Source organism: Conger conger, chromosome 15 (assembly GCF_963514075.1).
Source record: "Conger conger chromosome 15, fConCon1.1, whole genome shotgun sequence".
In the NCBI taxonomy this organism is placed as follows: Eukaryota; Metazoa; Chordata; class Actinopteri; order Anguilliformes; family Congridae; genus Conger; species Conger conger.
Window position 1 is genome coordinate 12,676,518 of NC_083774.1, and position 18,656 is coordinate 12,695,173.

The window sequence follows — 18,656 nt, forward strand, 5'->3', positions numbered from 1 at the left end:
CCTGGTATAGAAATTGAGCTGTGGTTATATAAATGTTATTATAGCCAGCAAACCCACACACAATTTCACTTCTCATTTCTTTTTTATGAGCTATATGCAGTGTGTGTGTAAAAGGTCTCTCCTGTTGTCTGTTGCCTAGTGTTCTGATACTGCCACAGTTGCTGTGAAGAGACTACAGGTTCTCTACAAGTTAATGGCCCCTTTCGAGGAGGTGCAGACAGAACAGAATTTGTGGAATGAAAAGACTGAATTAGCAGATGCCATAGGTATGACTGGCATCATGGGAACATATTTGTTCGCACTGTTTACATTTTTTTACTGTCTCCCAGCTGAAGCGATTATCAGAAGAATTTTGGAAAGTGTCTGAAGTGGCATATGAAACACTATGATCTCATTTTCATTTTTCACACACCTGTCCATATAAATAGTTATTTTTCTTTGGGTTCTCACCAGTCCTGTTGACATTAGTGGATGGGCATCAGTTGCTTTCCAATAGTGGTTTGGCTTGTAACCATGGAAACCATGGGTCGGCTAGCAGGCATAAAATGTGTGTCACTCACCGAGCACTTTATTAGGAACATTTTTACTTACACCTAATTATTCATGTGATTATCTAATCAGCCAATTGTGTGGCAGCAGTGCAATGCATACAATCATGTAGATATGGGTCTGGGGAGAATGGCCAGACTGGTCAAAGTTGACAGGAAGGTGACTGTAACGCAAATAACCACACATTACAACACTGGTATGCAGAAGAGCATCTCTGAACACACAACGCATCATAACTCTTAAGTGGATAGGCTACTGCAATAGAAGTAAAAAAAAATAAGTCTGATAAATCTCTAATAAAGTGCTCAGTGAGTGTATATAATTCAATCTACATATGAAATTACAAAGTTGAAGATTAACCAATGTAAAACAACGTGTGGTACTTATACTGTACTTTTCCATTTTAAACCTTATAGCTTTGTAAAATGAAACTGGTGTCAACTTCAAATTGAATAAGGGTACACATACGTTCTCAGAGGCAATTTTCTAGTGACAGTTGAGAGATTGCACATATTTAGCTGGGATTTTTCATACCTCCTTTAAACTCATATAGAATTGTGCTCATTTGCATGAGCAAATGACTCTTGCCACCACAGCGCATCTTGTTCCAGGACACAATGTTATTGCTAATATTCCACGGTATGATGTAAATCATAATTTCATTCTACAGGTTCATCATTCACCAAGCTCTGGGTTGAATGAACCATTTTGCTGTAATTAGTTATGCAAATCTACTGAGATCTTTAGCCTATGGTCATTCCCAGAATATTTTAACCATACTGTCGGTTTTACATTTTTAAGTATTTTTCAATACAGTATATCAAGTCCAGTACGTATGATACAGGTTATTTTTCTCATTGCTACATTGCCCTAAATGGCTGTATTGGTAAGGTCACCTTGGTTGCTTCACGTGATAGACCCGTCCCTTTTTGTGTGACAACACTCATCACAGTGCTGCATAAGTACAAATAGTGTTGGCTTGTTTCCCATGCCCAGCAGAGAAGCTAAAGGAACAGCAATCGGATGTCTGACATACCAAAAATGTCCCTGCCCTCCATAATGTTTTGACAAGTATATATAGTTGTGTTCAATTAAATAGCAGTGTGTTAAAAAAGGGAATATAGTGCAAATATTTTTTAATAGCTTTTAGTTCCATATTTCAAATGTAGTGGAAACATTACACATTCAATTCCAAATTAAAGCATTAACAAATTTTAACAAGTATGCTTATTCTTTTACAGGAAGCAAAAAGGAATATTAATCAGAAAAAAAAAGAAAAATGTCAGTGTCGACATTTTGCTCTTCAAACTCAAATGCTTACTGTATAAACTGAAGAAATGGTTCACGATTTAACTTCACTTTAAATTGCTGAACTAATATTTAGTTGCATAACCATTGTTTTTGCTGAGCATCTGCGTTGCATCGAGTCAACCAACTTCTGGCACCTAGAAAAAGGTATTTCAGCCCAGGATGAATGAACTACATTCCACAGTTCCTGTGAATTTTTGGATTTTGCTTCAGAAACTGCATTTTTAATGTCACCCCACAAGTTTACAATGGGGTTGAGGTTGGTGGATTGAGCTGGCCACTCCATTACCTCAATCCTTTTCATTTGGAAGCAAGATGTTGCTTGCTTACCCATGTGTCTGAGGTCATTGTCTTGTTGAAACACCCATTTCAGCGGCATTTCCTACGGCAACATAATCTCTTCAAGTATTTTGATGTATTCAAACTGATCCATGATCCCTGGTATGCTTTAATAAAAGGCCCAACACCGTAGTATGAAAAACATCCCCATACCATGATTTTTGCAGGCACCATGCACCTAATGAAGGAAATAACCACTGTCCTACAAATCAGAAAAAGTATTAGGGAGGCAAGCACGGATGTGTCTGTGACTACTGTATGAGGAACACTTCACTGAACTACACTGCAAGATGCAAACCACTTTAGCTTCATAAAAAGGTTGGCCAGGTTACAGCTTAAGTAGTCCCTGCAAAAAGCCTGCAGAATTTTGGAGAACGGTCTTGTGGACAGAGGAGACCAACCTAGAATTTTATCAGATTGATGAAATCGCAAAGTGTGGAGGCCCAAAGGAACTGCCCTATATCCAAAGCATACCACCTCACTTGTGTAACATGGTGGAGGGGGTGTTATGGTTCGGGCATGTATGGCTGCCACAGGTATTGGCTGACTTGTAAGTGAGTGATGTTACCACAGATAGTAGCAGCAGAATTCATTATGAAGTGTACAAAAGCATCTCATCTGCTTTATTTACTAGCTTTGTATAAAAAGTGATGTAATTTATACGTGGTGAGACCAAAATGTAGAAAGGTTCCCTTTAATAAAACCTGAGAATCTGCACTTTAACCACTTGTGAATTGTTTAATTGGAAAATATATTGTGGAGTATAGAGCTGAATTGAGAGAAAATTGCTTTGTCCCAAACGTTACTTGCCGCACTGTATCAGCGGACCGGAAAGCGAGGTGGCTTGACTGTGTTGCGGTGTTTTGAACTAGATTTAAGTGTGTTCTTCGGGTGAACTTCGGCTCAGCACTGACAGAAGAGTGGTGCAGACTGTTGGAGTTCCCGTTCCTTCAGCTTAGCAACATCAAACCCCTCTTCCCAGGGAACAATAAAAAAAGTAAATTACTTTAAGCCACGGGGTAGTCTCCATTCACTATTGCCACTCCAAAGGTAACCAGAGGTTGTCATTCATTTTAGCTGTAGTGAATCCCTATTTTTGTAATTGTGTTTAATTAAATACAAGGTTGTATTCGTTGTTCTAAATTAAATGTAGCCTATATTTGGCTACATACCAAATGTATATATTTATTGGTGATAGAAATTGAATGGAAATTTCACTGTACACGAACTAAAACCAACAAAAACTCAAAGTAGCTCACGGTATTGTGAAGCAGTCGAAATTCAAGTTCCTTGGAAACCTCTTAGCAGTTTACCTTTTTTAAAAAAAAATATTGGTTTGTGATTCATTCATAATGCTAGAGTAAAATGTAATTAATTGTAAGATACATATCAATATAATAGGTATGTTCGGCTAATTATTACTGAGGTAAACCATAATGATGTTTCCTTAGTGACATATTTTTTCTTGTATAATGAAAGTGTCGGGTTAATGGCAATGGTTGCATGTAATAAATCGTGACCAGACTTTACTACAGTAGCTACACTCATCTGAAAATGGCAGAAGGAAGTCTCGCTGAAATGGTAGCCGACGTCTTGCTCCCCAACCGCAAATCATTCGCATGTTGAAAGCGTTGCGAATCAAATGATATTTCACAATAAACAGTAGGCTACTTCAGAAACACGCAAAACTGTCGAAGGCACCGTTTAAATGTATATATTCGAGTACGTTAATATGATGATGTCGTATGGACCGTATTCTTCAGCAGAATAGCCCAATGGCAGTCACACACTGTGGGAAAGCTCAACCCCTTCAACAGACCACGGCCAGCCTTGTTTAATTAGAAAGGGGTTGCGAAGACGCTCGGAGATTGATTGATGTGTGCGTTAACCATCGAGTGGCTAATCCGATTGAATGACAAACGGTTAAGCCAATTGCTACAAAGACAAAAAATATATTCCCATAACATCTTTATATCGGTAAATCCTGAGACAAAAATGAGTTTGGACACAGAGAGAAGGCATCCAAATGTAAAGCTCACAGAAACCAGGTGACTGGAACTAAGATATCGTTTGGGGTCACCGTGAGGTATCGGCACGGCAGCAAGTTTTTTAGGCTAAGCGCAAGCGTTTAAGAACCGGAACTCCAGCAATGGCTGTAGCTATTCTGTGGCTCTATTCAAGAAATTTGATCATTGCTTGTGCTCTACATGCAGACCTCCGTGTTTTCGGTGGCGATTTCTCGAATTGAATTTGTGTCTCGTTTGTGAAATCGACTCGGCATTGCTTCTCGATCGTGGATGTTAATAACGTTTTCAGCACCTGGACAGCTCCTCGCCGAGAGACCTATATTCGGTGTAAGAAGTCCCTGCTGTGATCGTGAGGGAAACCCTCTGTAATCTGGAACGTTAGCGCTGCGCTTAATGTCCTCCTGAATATACCTACAAGAATGGTGTTATCTAGTTATTCGGTTAGACGGAGAAACAGTCAATAGCATCTTGTTGAATGATGATGCTTGCGTTTCGGATTGGGTTTTTTCGCTTTGCCCTGTGTTCTGAAAAGCAGCGGGGGTGCTTGTCCAATGCAAAACCGCTAAGGATAGCAGCCTACACACTGCGAACCCGGAGCTTCACTCACACTGATCCTCAGCCAGGGAGACATTATCATCATCACGGGGGCATGGGAGGCACGATTACACGGTCAACGATGTAAATCAACAAAGGTAGGTTTGCACCTCAGATTGAATAATTTAGTAGGCCTATCGGTAGTTTATGGGATACCCCCCAAACCTTAGTTTTTGAGGTTATAGGGGAACCCATCCACCCCCCACCCCCCTACAAAAAAATAATACAAAAAAACAACCTCATCCTTTTAGCCTTATTATCAAATTATCACTCAAAGATTAATGGTTGAACGGTGGTACTAGAGCAAAAGGCTAGTTGCATGTGAATTGTCGCTGTATTCCTGGCTCCAGGTCCCGAGATGAAACCTCTGCCTGCATGTTGTAATCTGTCGGGTTTCACTTGATCACAGGACTGAGTTATGCCTCCAGTCAGTATGTGCACGGTTACTGATGGAGCTTAGAGGCCTGGTAAAACGAGGCACTGGAACGGAGTGATACCTATTCTAGGAAGAAAAAAAGCAACCGACACACACGGTCTACAAAAACAAGTTGTAAGGGAGTAAGGTGAAAACTTAAATGATCTCCAAGAAATGCATAATGTGCACAACTCCATTGCTTTAGGCTATTGACTATCCTTTTTTCTTTTTTTTTTTTTGAAAAAAGAAAAAAGAAGCAGATGAAGAAAATGAGGACGGTTCAGCCTTTGAATTGGTTGCCTGCTGGTCTGTAGTGATTTGTTTAAGGCTCCGTCGGAATCCGGTACAGCTGATTTCTACTTTGATCTTTGACATTCTAGCCCGCTGAGGCGTGTAGGAAAGGCGTGTGTAATGGTGAGTTTGTTCTGTTCTGATTCCTCGTGGGCTTAATGTGGGTTTGAACGGGGATGGCGCTGCAACAGCGGACGTGATTTGTACAGTAAGTGGAAACGGGGGCTGGGAGGACTGATTCAGCTTGCTCTTCATGTTATTTCGCGGAAACGTAGCTGGTCCATAAAGGAATGACTGTCATTAATTTTAAATAAGTTTTAGACGATCAAAAGACGACGTTTTCTTAACAACTATGTTAATCTGGCATCAGTTCAAAGGACTGACCGTGGTGACTTTTGCATGATGTAGGCTACCTAATGAAGAGATTGTAAACTACTGATGACTTTTTGTCGGGTTAAAACTGCCCACTGGCAAACGCAATGGTAAACTTTCCACTTACGATGCACGCATAACCATCTCATATGCGGAGTTTGCGTACATCGTGCCTATTTCCTATTTAAAACGCAAGTCAATGTCATTTATTTACTTAAAAATGGTATTTTGAAAAGTTGAAAACGTTTCATTGACTTATTTATTTGCTATATTTGGATACATCGCCGAGAAAATGACCCCAGACATCGCTAGACAATTGTCACATTGTGCGCTTCTCCCGCTTTGTGCCTCTTGGTCCCAGTAGCAGCACAGCCTAAAAATATGAGAGATAAAGAATCTTCTATTTTAAAGATAATTGTTCCCATTCAGGTTTTTGCCGAATTGCCAGCTTTTCCAATTTGATCGCGTCTACCTACTAATAGTTAATTTATTTTTTTACTTATAATTTTACTTCAATCTGACTAATATTGTGCATCACACTGTCTGTACATGCATCATTAGATTGATAAAGGCATTCAGTTCGCATTTTGACTAAAAACAAAATATATTTCAGACATTTTAATCAATAGATGAGCCTACTTATGTGATGCATGGAATCTGTCTGTCTGGCTCTTACACTATTTTTTTAAACATAGTTTGATTTGATGTGTTATTGATTAATTGAGTATTATTTTAATGCAATTCAGTAGCCTATTCTTAAAATACTATGAAACAAATTGCTGGTTCATCTGTTCTTGCGTTAAAGTCTTCCTCACTTTTTTATAGTTTTGTGCTTTTTGTTTTTAAGATATGTAACATATCCTGGGTTCAACTGCCTTTATGACAGAAACAATCTACACACATTTGTTTTCAAAGCGGTTCTATGACTTTATACAAACTACGGCAAATAAACCATTCGAGCTCAGTGCTGAAATGATTGAGGTGAGAGGTAAATGATCGCTACAGCTTGTGTTGGTTATTGATGTGTGTTTATATCGATGTAGACAACTTAATCAGACTACGAAAAGTGAACCACAAGGAACGGTATGTTTTGAATAACATTTGCCAAAATTTATAGGTACATCCTTGAAGGAGGGCTTTTTAAAGATTCCCTTCAACGCGTCGTGCGTCGGTAGTAAAACAATTAAGAACAAACACTTCTCGTAGTGTTCACTCGCGCATCGTATGCAAAACTGTATATGGTGTTTTTTAGGTTTGGATCAAGTCAAGTTCAAATGCATCCTGAAGTGATTTATATGTAACATGAATGAAAATGGGAATAAATTAGCAAAACGTTTGTGTCTAATGGACTGGACTATGCGTAACTGGGATCTCCAACTGTGGGCTCTCCAATCGCATTTCTCAGATGGCAATACAAGTTAGAGTGTAGGCCAGGGGTCGGCGACCCTGGTCCTGGAGAGCCGCAGGGTGTGCTAGCTTTCATTGTTACTCAGCACTTAATTGATCAATTAAAGCAGTCGATTACACAGTTAACTCACCTCACCTGGTTTCTTGGGTCTGAATCGGTTGCTGGTATTAAGGCGAAAACAAAATCCAGCACACCCTGCGGCTCTCCAGGACCAGGGTTGCCGACCACTGGTGTCGGCCTTCTTTAACCTTTCGGCTCTTGAGTCAAGTCATAGTGTCGAATGGAGTTAACAGTGATATTGTGATGCAGGCTTGTTTGAACGTGGACATTTATAGATGTGTGAAAGTCAGTCCTACACAGTTCTGTTTTAGCCACTTCACATCACATTGTACCTCCCACTCATCTAAACATGCCATGTTTTTGTTGCGACATGAAAACTGAATCAAAGAGTGTTTTTGGTAAACTGATAAAGCCATGTGTGTCTCATAATTCTTCTCCTCCCTCTCTGTGCCCCATCCTCCTCTCTCTCTCCCCTCCCTCCATCCCTCTCTCTCTCTCTCCCTCTCTCTCTCTCTCTCTCTCTCTCTCTAGGTCCGTTATGTGTGAAGCATTTCTCCTGTAAGGTGAAGGTGAACACAGGAGTTAGAATAGGGTGACGTCGTACGAAATCCCAGTCCCCTCCCCCCTCCCCACCACCCCCCCTCCCCCCAGAGCCACATCTCTCAGTATGACCAACCCACAGTAAGTACAGCATTTTTTAAAGTTATTATTATTTTTATTTTTATTTTTTTTCTCTCACCATTTCTCTGACCTCCACTGACCTCAGATACGTTGCTAACGTCCACCTCTCGACAGCGGCCATTTGCCCACCATCCCCCAGCATGCAGCGGGCTCCTCTGGGGGGGAGAGGGAGCTGTTTGTTAGGAATGCAGCAGTCCTCACCTCTCCTGCAGATTTCACTTAGCTCAACGTTTTTTGATCAAACCAAATCTATATGGGTAATTGAGGAGGAAGAGAGAGGCCGGGCGTGAGAGAGGCAGGACTCTGTGTTCCACCGCATTCTTCCGGGCCCAGAGCACTTGTGCACATTTTATTGTGTCGTTGTGCTACACCAGCGTTTGACAGTATCTTATTTCACTAGAATTCTCTTGCCATTTGTGTTGTAGCTTCAGTTTTTTATGATTTTATGTGTCATATTTATTCTATGTTTAGGAATAATCGGGAAAAAGAGAAAAGCGTTTTGATTCTGAAAATAATTCTGAAAAATGGTCTCCGTATTTTGTTCAATTAATGACATGTTTAAGTGATTTTTTACATACATATTTCACAAGAAATGTTCTTTCACACTGTTATGAAGAAAATTGTAAAATTTGGAAAGACCAGGCCTGAACACCAGTGGGAAGACAAAACATTAGAACAGTGGGAATAAATCTCTGGAGAAATTTGGCTGTAGAAGGGACAGCCCAAAGCCCTGCTTCTGACACACATGAACTGCATATCATGGGACAGGCAAAATATAGCTGTGGAACAGCTGGTAACCCACGCTGAAATGTGCAAAAGCATAAACTTGCTTTTAATGGAATATGAAATAACATGTCACTATATGGTACTTTCAAGATCCAGAGCAGGAAATGTATGTTTTTAAGTACGCCGGTAGGATTATCAGGGTTCGTTGTGTTATGGAGTGCTTCTCTTACATCCTCCTGCTCACTGAGCTGTGGCACGGTTTAGTGGGAATAGCTGTGCGTCTCTCTTGCCGTTCATGTGCAGTCGCATACTTCAGTGTGTGTGTGCGTGCGTGCCTGTATGTGTCAGTGTCTGTATGTGTGTCTGTGTGTCTGTGTCTGTGTGTGTGTGTGTGTGTGTGTGTGTGTGTGTGCATGAGTGTGTCAGTGTGTCACTCAGTGTGCCTGCATGCGTGTGTGAGTGTGTCACTGTGTGTGTGTGTGTGTGTGCGTGTGTGAGTATGTGTGTGTGTGTGCATGTGTGTGTGCGCGTGTGTATGTGAGTGTGTGTGCCTGTATGTGTCAGTGTGTGTGTGTGTGCCTGTGTGTGCCTGTATGTGTCAGTGTCTGTATGTGTGTCTGTGTGTCTGTGTCTGTGTGTGTGTGTGTGTGCATGAGTGTGTCAGTGTGTCACTCAGTGTGCCTGCATGCGTGTGTGAGTGTGTCACTGTGTGTGTGTGTGTGTGTGCGTGTGTGAGTATGTGTGTGTGTGTGCGTGTGTGTGTGCGCGTGTGTGTATGTGAGTGTGTGTGCGCGCGTGTGTGTGTGTGTGTGTGTATGTGTGTGTGCGTGTGTGAGAGTGCTTGCGTATGTGTGAGCTGTACCTGCGTCCTCCAGGGGCAATGTCTCATGATTGGCAGGGAGCAGCTCCTCCTCACACCTCTTAGCATGCAGGAGTGTGTCCCACTTGTCACCCTCTTATTAATAACCCACCCCCCCTTCCCGATTGGGGCTCAGCCCCGCACTATGATAACCGCGCAGGGGGTGGGGAGGGGGAGGGGGTCAGATTTGGTGCAGTCTCCTGCTTCCTTTGTTTGAAGGATCAAATTTCAAGGAAGTGAAATGGCCTTTTTTTATGCTTCTCAGCAATTCCTCTGCTACAGATAAATGATGGAGTAGTATGTAGTATTTTTTTTTTCCAAGATAACATTTTTATTGTTATTGACATATACTTCTTCGTCAAAACATATAGAGATGTAAAATGTATATACTGAATCCCAATACCCTCACCCTCTTTAAGCTACTATAAATATAAGAAGCTCAAATAAGTGGATTGTTGTCTTTTACATCACTGTAATAGGTTGCTTGGAGATTAGGGGGGGGGGGGTCTTCATCATAGTGCCAGGGGACATCCCCTTTCAGAAAATAAATCTTGTTGTCTGGCTTGCACACCTGTAGTAATATTGTCATTATAGTCATAATTGTCACATTATTTATATTGCATCAAATAACTACGTTGTGCACATGTCCACGGTATACTGCCATCATAATTTAGACACGTTTCCATGGACTAGAATGATGCATTTTACTACCGTGTTTCAGTTTGCTGTCCACTAGACCAGGTTCTAGAACCAGCCCTGGTTCTAGAGTGCCGCAGGGTGTGCAGGTTTTCACCTGAAAACCAGCACCAAATTCGCACCCGTGTAACCAGGTGAAGTGAATTAACTGTGTTAAAAGTGCTGAGTAACAACGAAAGCCACCAGAGCCTGTGGCTCTCCAGTACCAGGCTTGCAGACACAAGGCACCCCTGCCTGTAGTGGGTGTTGCATAAAAGTGCCTAACATCAACCTTTTTATTGAGATTGCCTTCTCAGCCACAGGGATGTCATTTTAAAGGGTCCTAAATATTTTGTAATCCATAGCTAGTGTACTACAGACAAGCTTACTCTTGTTCAAATCCAGCACCTTGGGGTGGAAGTGTGTGGCCGAGGTTCGAAAGACAGGTCATTTTGCAGCCAAAAATGTTTTGTATTCAATGCCAAGGTGGGGCGCTGCCATTTTGCCTTTGAGGGAAGTACTCAAACTGAAGTATGCATTCAGTTGTAAAAATTGATAGTGTAACACGGAGTGGAGAGTCATAAGGTGTGGAAGTGTGTGGGTGAAGTTGAAATGCGATCAAAATATTTCAAATATTTTCAAATGTCACGCTGCCTTGAAAGAGGACCGGCAAGCAATTAACTAACGCAATAAAATGTTTTTTGTATTGGAATAACACGCAAATATAACCACTATGCATGTAATCTCATGCAAATTCCAACGAAATCACAGCCATACATGGATGTACAGTAGAGGACATGCCTTGAGATTTGAGTATAGTAGTTTAGTCTTCTCTAAGTCACGTATGGTATGCACCATGCACACAGTATTCTTACCGTATATCCTTGAAAGAGTTAGCGCAGAGCAACGGGTACTTGAAGACGCAGGTCTTTGTCTTGGCACAGTAAATACGTCAGGAATAAGGAAACTAGACACAGCGTGCACTGTGGCAGAGCAGAAATAGAAGTGTGAAATGGCAAATAGAAGCACAGGAATAACTCATTACAGTGTGCCCTCTGTTTGACAGAGCTGTGAATTGTTGTGGCTTACTGTTTTGGGCTTCTATACAGCAGGTGGCTGTGGCATAAATTATTTTATTTATACAACATTTTCCCCAGTATGGTAATTTCCACAATGCTCAATGCTAGGACTACCTGCTAGAGGACAGGGTAGTTTTTAACCCTGATTTCTATTCCCGTCAAATTACGAACTGCATTCGCGGGACTGTGCCGTTGTCGCGAAGCGGTTAACTAATTCACGAGAGCGCCGACCCACCTCGCGCCCTCATATGAAGCGCGTCAGCTAGCCACCTCTCCTTACCCCATAGGCCGTCAGCTCATCCGTGCAGTCATTGCTTTGCATGCGCCTAGTTTTTACAAGCAGTTTTTTCTCCAGTGGATTTCCGCTCTTTCAGCTCCAGCTGGAAGTTGAGCGATTGGAACGGCTCTGTCTTTTGCGCTGTTGTGTCCTTTACGATCGGTACGCCGTACGCATGTTTATTTGCCAGCGAGCCAGATCTTGGCTGGGGGTATTTGAGCACACACTGTCACACTGTCTGCACTGCGTGGAAGGAATAGGAACAAGAGGAATGGCTGTTTAAGTTGTTTTATACTTTATCACACAACGTCTCTCTGGTAATTCTTAAGCTTTCCCATCATGTCCGATACACAGCTACACGAATCACATTTTCTCATTGAGGACTTAAACTCTTCAAGCAGGAGTGGGGAAAATGCGCCGACATTGACCAACTGGAGCGCCAGGAGTATCAGTCCGAGTGCTCTATCATATTACACAGGCTGTAGATTATTCCTGCTTTAAACACCACGCGGTAATGGCACCTTATAAAGAGGTCTGTGTTGTCTGCAGGCTCTCAATTGAACTACTATTATTTGTCTATTTTGTATCTTTCTCTAAACGGAAAGCGCATGCTTAAGCTACCCTGCTGCAGGCTAGGACCCTCTGAAAAGGTTCTTCATTTGAAACGGGTCAGCTAACATTCCTCTAACCTCTCCCGCACTGTCGAATGCCCCGACTTTTAGATTGTTTTTCATTTTTATTGGTTCTGTGTTAAGTATTATCTCTTCTCAGACAAGGTGAATTTCCGGAGGTTGGGTCTCATCACTGTAGCTGTCAGTATTGCGTTGGTTACATCACCGTGCCATCAGCAGCAGTGCATTGAAGCGATGTCCGTTTATGAAGTTATGACCTTTCCTCAGCGCATGAGAGTAAACACAATGAAGGAGGCTGGGGCCGGTTTGCCGTTTGAGGCTTTTGAATCAAAGCTGCTGGTCAAGCGCGAGCAGCCATTTTGCATCCGGCTTCTCTGGCAATGAAGTTAAAACTTTAGCACCTTGAATTTATTTTGCAGACACTCTAATTCAGAAACTTCCAATGCTTAGTAAATTACCCGTTAATGTGTTAATGTTAACTGGATATTTCCTGAAGCATTTTTGGCATCAGGTTTACATCTGAAGGATACAGCAACAGAAGTTTAAAGTGTGAAACTTATAATATTATGGTATTGCCTAATGCTGCTTTTCTGTTCTCGCTCAATACTGCCACCCTACAGCTGATAACATCCGGTAGCCAACACGGGACTCCCATCGTAGTGGCTGCCAGATCTAATCCACTTTATCCCCACACAATCTGGCAAGCTGGGATGTACTTCTCACAAATCAAGCGGTATCACCTATGCATTGTGCCTCCTTTTCAAATTTTCTTCTGGAAAAGTAAGAATGCAACATGAAAGCACAGGGTCCAGTGTTAGCCTAGTGCTTGCCAGTGCTGAATGCTTCAACTTTGTGTGTGACCCTTTTGAGCTCTGTGACTTTTCCATGTAATTTGCACTGTGTGGTCTACATATGGGTTCAATTCAATGTGGGTTAAAAGCCACTGGTTTTACAATTTAAAATGACTTTGTTGGGCACCAATAGCCACCATAGCAGAGTTTGATTACTGGCTATAAGCAGTGTTAGTTTTCCAAGTGTTGGGGTCTGAGTATATTTTGCAGAGTGTATGCTCCCAAAGACACACATTCTTTTCTGCAGTCAGTGTGCATACGTGCGTGCGTGTGTGTGTGTGTGTTTGTGCATGTGTCTGCTACATTACCATTTAACATTGAAGAAATTCTAATCATTACAATCGAGTGGGCTGATTGCTTTGTCAGGGGTGATGTGTGATGTATTTTCCTGTCACAAAAAAAAAACCCCTCTCTACCAGCCTACCTTGAATATGGTGCCATATGAAACTGAATATAATATACAGTGCATGCTGCTCGTTCTTCTGCTGAGACCTGTGTAAAAGTGAGTGAGAGTGAGAGAGATGTCACGGGATTGGGATTAACCCTTCAAAAAACAAACCCTTCAAACCCTACTGTTTCCATTTTTCTTTTGGAAAATCATCTATGCAGTTAAGGAATTATTATTATTATTAAAATAGCGTACTAACCCAGGACTTCCCAGCAACTTTAAAGCAGTAAATTGCAATGTGCACAATGCAAGAAAAAGTAATCCATAATATATAGAATTATGGATTTAGATATATAATTTTATCACGAGGTGAATATTATTTTATGACTTTTCATGATCTGTGTTATTACATTGAAAATTTGCCAGTTTTATTTGCTGTGTAATGTAAGCTTTCCCATTCACTGCATTCACCAAATTAGTTGCTTAAAGTAATATGCAGTCTAAAGCACGAATGTTCTTATCAGTGCTCGTCCTTCAATGTCGTGTGGCGGCCATCTTGAATGACATGTTTAGTGGATGCGCTCAGCACCAGGAATAGTTCTTTAAGATGAAATGTCAGTATGGAAAGGCTCATTGTCCTGGGGTTTGAGCAGCAATGCTACATGAAATGCAGTATTTTAGTTTGAATATAATTAGTTTTTTGTATGTTGATTATGACGAATTTCAAGTGTTCTGAAAGTTGAAAAATGCAGAATTGTTTTCTTTGTCGGTTTCCTACAAGCCTTTTACCTATGAAACGTGGTGGTTGTTGGCATTGGCGATATATTTGTGCCAACCATCTGGAGGGGTGGCAAACAAAGGGGGAAAATTGATTAAATGTGTGGAATCCATGATAGTCCACTCATGATAGTGGCGGCCTCTCTTCTCCTAGTCTGCATTTGCATCCCATAATTCCGGGCTCGGTCTGCAATCTTAAATCTTGCCTGGCAAGCCTACATTTAATTTTCACTGTGGTGTGTGGGGGAGGGGAGGCGTGACCCTTGGTAACTAGATGCAGTTTGTTAATGAAATGTAAAATGTACTTATTTTATGTTTGCACATGAAAAGGCAGCTCTCCAGGACACAAGGGTCTGTCTGATTAGACTGAAAAGACGCTCTCCGTGTTTGATATATTCTTTAGTATAGGCACAATGGACTTGGTAGCAAACACACAAGGAAGATTAATTAAATAGGGAGGGTGGTTAGGGGGATCTAGACATGTTTGCTATTGCCTGGCTATTGTACCCGTCTCAGGACTGATTTAACAGTGACACAGCATATGCTAAGCACTGGACAGTGAATAATGAAAACGAACACGCTGTTGTGTACATTCACCTCGCTGCCAGGTTGATATATTGCTAATTATCGTGCGCACGAGCAAGTAGGAAACTTCCTGTTCTGTGCCATTCCGTTTGGGTGTACCTCTCGCAGTAGACGGCTTGCACTTTATTAATTTCTCCCTTAATGTTTTTAGACAAATGTTTTTCACATTTAACCGTCATATCTGTCCACTACGGTGAACGCGTTCCCCTGACTGGTGTTAAATCACGACTGTGCAAGCACTGATAGCGATTAGTAGCCATGCAGGGTGGTCCATAATTAGTAGTAGTGTCACTCAGGGAGGGAGGGATTCATTTTACTAGAGTGTCCTCGTCTCATCACACCAGAGTGACTTCTCTGGTCGATTGGGTGCTGGCAGGCTGCCTGCACGTGATGTTGAAGGCGTCAGTGTAACAGTGCAGCTCAGCCGGTGTACTGCAGAGCGATGAGGAGGCTCTTCTGCACTATCCTGTAATCTCAGTGAATGTTTCTGCACTAGGAAGTGTGCTCAATTCTAAATCAGACTTTCAAAGTTATAAGAAAAGGAAACTAAGGAGTTAACATTTGTATCGGAAACAAAATGGCGACCGTGAGACGCCCAGTAAACTCCCATGTGGCGGTGAAATTAAAGTGATGTTGGTTGTCCATTTAACACGACTTAGCAGCTGCACTGTTTGTGGCCAAAATCTATATGTATGAACTTATCCAAGTTGCTCTGGATAAGAGCCTCTCCTACATGTAAATGTAAACCTCTTTCTCCAGTTACATCAGGCTCCGGAGTCCAAATGCACTTAAGTCCACAAACCAGGCCCTAAAACCTTGGCAGGTTTTCAGTAAATTAAATGGGCAAATCTGACCCACTTTCCTGATGTTATCGACCTTCTAAGTTGCTGTATATTAAGTAATTCAGTTGGCTCTGACTATGTTTACAGCGTTGTTTGGTGGGACAGCTGGCCAGAAAACTGTGCTGGTAAGCACATGGAATGACAATGACTCTGGTGTCTAGGTCAAAGCATCTGCCAGTGTTTTCTTCAGTAATGCTCGGACACAAATAACTATTTTGGACTAGGTTCCTACTCACCATAGAATAGATGTAACTATGTTACTAATTATTGTATACACAATAACGACGAAAAATCTTATTTACTTTATAATAAATAATAAATAGTAAGAGCAATGAATATGAATGATAATATTACCTTGAAAAAGGAATTTCATTTGATTTGAGTGTTTATAAGTTTATAGGAGGTGGCAACTGCTGAGTTGAAGTTTGCACTTCTATTTTTCACCACACATACATTTAATACAGTTTTAATATTTATGAGGTCACTAGTTGCACAGGTTGCTGAGAACTGGAGAATGGTACATTGCAGATTATCAACATGTTCTGATAAATTCCTGTATCCTGATAGAAACCTCTCATTCCCCTGTATCATGGATTAGAGTTCATAGTATTTTTGTACTTAGTGGATCACCTCATCCTAGAGGACTCGCACAGTTGCCATTGTCTTCATACGGTCAATTTAGTCAGCTGAGTATATTGCCAATCAATGTAGGCAAAGTACCTATATATATATATATATATATATATATATATATATATATTATTTCTCCTTTATTTAACCAGGTGAGTCCCATTGAGATTGTTATCTCTTTTACAAGAGAGCCCTGGCCAGGAGCATGCAGAGATGACAACATCATGTTCAATACAATACAAAAGCACATCAATCAAAATCAAACAACTAAATTATTGTCAATTTCATTTTATCTCAGTCGAAAGTAACTATATTGCGTCATTCCATCACTTCCTGTTTCACTAGAGTATAGACAATGAGGTTAAAAGCATGTAAAATCCCTTTGTCAATCATCAGCATAGAAATAGCCAAAGAACTGTCAAATCAGAAGACACAGATGGTAATTGACGATCACAAGTCACGTAATGGGTACAAAAAAATAAAATAAATATAAATAAAAAGGTGTAAACATATGGAATGGTGGCAGGAAGAGGATGCAGGTGCATATTATCTCCACAGATGGTGAGGGAGGCCATAAGTAACCCAAGGACCACAGTTTAAGAATGGCAGAGATTGCTTGTGTCTTGGGTCACCATTCATTCATTCAGTCACACACAAACACGGGGCGAACATGCAAACTCCGCACAGAGAGGCCCCGGCCGACGGGGATTCAAACCCAGGACCTCCTTGCTGTGAGGTGGCAGTGCTACCCACAGCACCATCCATTTCACCTTGGGGTCACCAAGTCTAAAATAATTTTTAGCATAAAATGGCACCTCCATATCAGCAAACTCTTTGGAAGGGTGGCACAAAGATGGCCCTTACTGAGCACAATAAACAAAATCAAGCATCTTGAGTTTGCCAAACTTCATTGGAATTATGACTGGAAGACAGTGTGTTTTGTCCAAGCATACATCAAAATCCACACAGAAATCATGTTCTGTAATAACCATCTCAGTCTCCAGACTTAAATCCCATGAAAAGACTGCAGTCTGAGCTGATGAGGGAGGTATCCCAATGATATCAAAATCAAGCTTATGTCAATAACTAATATTTTTCAGTCTACAGCACTTTATGCATATTTATCAACAGTGCCAATAATTCTGGAGCACACTGTGCATGCATACAAAGACAAAAATGAACAGGAAAAAAATAAGAAAAATCCTAAACAAAGATTATTCTGGCCATTATTCTGGCCATCTGAAGATGAGGCCTCAGGTGTGGACTCTCCTTGTTCAGAGGGTCAGTGTGCAGTTGAAGTCTCCTTGTTCAGAGGGTCAGTGTGAGGTTGAGGTCTCCTTGTTCAGAGGGTTAGTGTGAGGTTGAGGTCTCTTTGTTCAGAGGGTCAGTGTGAGGTCTCTGTTCAGAGGGTTAGTGTGAGGTTGAGGTCTCTTTGTTCAGAGGGTCAGTGTGAGGTCTCTGTTCAGAGGGTCAGTGTGCAGTCTTCTTGTTCAAAGGGTCAGTGTAAGGTCTCTTTGTTCAGAGGGTCAGTGTGAGGTCTCTGTTCTGAGGGTTAGTGTGAGGTCTTCTTGTTCACAGGGTCAGTGTGCAGTCTTCTTGTTCTAAGGACTGGTGTGAGGTTGAAGTTTTCTTGTTCAGAGGGTCAGCGTGATGTCTTCTTGTTCAGAGGGTCAGTGTGAGGTTGAAGTCTCCTTGTTCAAGGGGTCTGTGTGAGGTCTGTGAATTACATTTGGCCGAGAATTACAAGGATTCCTTTTCCTCTTGTTTTGTCAAACAAACTGAAAGAAAATTCCCTTTAAAAGCATTCAGTGCTTTCCATCTTGGGAACATAATTTAACAGAAAAGGCTGCTGACATTTAAAAACAAGGGGGAGATCCTCACAGCGGTGACTTTGAGTACGAAATTAGATTGCATTTCATATTCTGTGTTTGGTTGGGTTTTAATTTCACTGCATTTTAATGTGCGTTAATGGAGTGTACACGTAATATTTTTCTGACATGCTATCAACAAATAATGTATGTTGCTGTGGAACTCTGGATAAATTGATGCAATAAAGAATACTGCATATACTACTGTATTGTGCGTGTGCTTATCCAATCCCGTGCCATGTCGTGGTACTTTGGATATTTCTTACCATTTCTCAGTGCCATCGGTTTCTAGACTTGTGTTATGCAATGCAATAATATATTTTAATATAATCAATTCCACTATTTCCCCCAAAAATGCATTACTACCGTTGTATTTTAATTTGTGAATTTATTTTACTTATGCATTTAAATTCATATTTTCCA